General features: G+C 39.4%; 1 protein-coding gene across 1 annotated transcript in view; it reads left to right on the plus strand.

The window, feature by feature from the left end:
- Positions 1-75, plus strand: part of LOC132852048 (mitoregulin-like) — a 1,708-nt gene extending 1,633 nt beyond the window's left edge. The window contains exon 2 of the mRNA XM_060879065.1: positions 1-75. This exon is cut by the window's left edge and continues 365 nt beyond it. The gene's annotated coding sequence lies outside the window, so the exon portion shown is untranslated.
- The last annotated feature ends 2,425 nt before the right edge of the window (positions 76-2,500 follow it).

Below are 2,500 nucleotides of genomic sequence, written 5' to 3' on the forward strand. Positions count from 1 at the left end.
CTAATGTCAACTTGTAGGCCAAAGATCAATGCTGGAGGAAGCTGAAATACAAATAAAAGTAATAAATAAATAAAATTTGAGTGTATTTACACACACACACACACACACACACACACACACACACACACCTGCACCATCAGCTCCTTTTTTCTTTAATTTTGTATTCATTAAAGCAGATTGTATGTTTTGGCACATTTGTGCACCACAGTGAATACAACTGTCTACAATGTACACAGTAACTAACTGATGATGTGAAAATCTGATCTGATATTGAACAAACACACACACATTATGTATCTATATACATTCATATGCAAAAGTTTAGGCACCCCTGACATTTTCCATGATTTTCGTGTATAAATATTTGGGTGTTTTATCAGAAATTTAATTTTAATCTGTCAAATAACTGAAGGACACTAAAGTAACATTTCAGTAGTGAAATGAGGTTTATTGGATTAATGTGCAATATGCATCAAAACAAAATTAGACAGGTGCATAAATTTGGGCACCCTTGCCATTTTGTTGATTTGAATACCTGTAACTACTTAGCACTGATTAATTGGAACACACAATTGGTTTGGTGGCTCATTAAGCCTTGAACTTCATAGACAGGTTCATCCAATCATGAGAAAAGGGATTTAAGGCCAATTGTAAGTTGTTGTTTTCTTTGTCTCTCCTCTGAAGAGTGGTAACATGGAGGCATCAAAACAGCTGTCAAATGACCTGAAAACAAAGATTGTTGAACATTATGGTTTAGGGGAAGGTTACAAAAAGTTATGGCAGAGATATAAGCTGTTAGTGTCCACTGTGAGGAACATAGTGAGGAAATGGAAGACCACAGGCACAGTTCTTGTTAAGGCCAGAAGTGGCAGGACAAGTAAAATATTGTAGAGGTGAAGGATGGTGAGAACGGTGAAAAAAGTCCACAGACCACCTCCAAAGACCTACCACATCAACTTGCTGCAGATGGTGTCACTGTGCATCGCTCAACAATCCAGCGCACTTTGCACAAGGTGAAGCTGTACAGGAGAGTGATGCGAAAGAAGCATTTTCTGCACACACACCACAAACAGTCGCTTGAGGTACAAACGCACATTCGGGCAAAAGAACACAGCATTCCAGGAAAAACACTTGCTACCCACAGTAACATTAGCTGGAGGTTCCATCATGCTGTGGAGCTGTGTGGCCGGTGCCGGTACTGGGAATCTGGTTAAAGTTGACTGTCGCATGGATTCCACTCAATATCAGCAGATTCTTGAGAATAATGTTGAGGAATCAGTCACAAAGTTGAAGTTACGCCAGGGCTGAATATTTCAACAAGACAACGACCCAAAACACTGCTCAAAATCTACTGGGGCATTTCTGCAGAGGAACAAGTACAATGTTCTGTAACGGCTCCCAGTACCCAGACCTGAATATAAGTGAACATCTGTGGGGTGATTTGAAGCGGGCTGTCCAGCTCGGCAACCATCAAACCTAACTGAACTCCAGACACTCATTACAGGCTATATGAAGCATCTAGAGGCTGTTATTTTGATTTTTCTGTTGGGTGCCCAAATTTATGCACCTGTCTAATTTCGTTTTCATGCATATTACGTGTTAATCCAATAAACCTCATTTCACTACTGAAATATTACTTTAGTATCCTTCAGTTATTTAATAGATCAAAATGAAATTGCTGATAAAACACCCAAATATTTATACATGAAAACCATGGAAATTGTCAGGGGTGCCTAAACTTTTGCATACAACTGTATATACAGTGTGTGAGTGTACATAGTGTGTGTGTGTTTGTACATAGTGTGTGTACATAGTGAGTATGTGTGTGTGTACATAGTGTGTGTTTGTGTGTGTGTGTACATAGTGCTTGTGTGTGTGTGTTTGTGTGAGTGTGTGTACATAGTGTGTGTGTTTGTGTGAGTGTGTGTGTGTACATTTGTGTGTGTGTACATAGTGTGTGTGTACATAGCGTGTGTTTGTGTGTGTACATAGTGTGTTTGTGTGTGTGTACATAGTGTGTGTACATAGTCTGTGTTTGTGTGTGTACATAGTGTGTGTGTACATAGTGAGTGTGTTTGTGTGTGTACATAGTGTGTGTACATAGTCTGTGTTTGTGTGTGTACATAGTGTGTGTTTGTGTGTGTGTGTACATAGTGTGTGTTTGTGTGTACATAGTGTGTGTGTACATAGCGTGTGTTTGTGTGTGTGTACATAGTGTGTTTGTGTGTGTGTACATAGTGTGTGTGGTTGTGTTTGTGTGTGTACATAGTGTGTGTGTGTACATAGTGTGTGTTTGTGTGTTGTGTTTGTACATAGTGTGTGTTTGTGTGTGCGTGTGTGTACATAGTGTGTGTGTGTACATAGTGTGTGTTTGTGTGTTGTGTTTGTACATAGTGTGTGTTTGTGTGTTGTGTTTGTGTGTACATAGTGTGTGTTTGTGTTGTGTTTGTGTGTGTAAATAGTGTGTGTTTGTGTGTGTACAGTGTGTGTTTGTGTTTGT

The sequence above is a fragment of the Tachysurus vachellii genome, chromosome 10 (assembly GCF_030014155.1).
Source record: "Tachysurus vachellii isolate PV-2020 chromosome 10, HZAU_Pvac_v1, whole genome shotgun sequence".
Taxonomy (NCBI): Eukaryota; Metazoa; Chordata; class Actinopteri; order Siluriformes; family Bagridae; genus Tachysurus; species Tachysurus vachellii.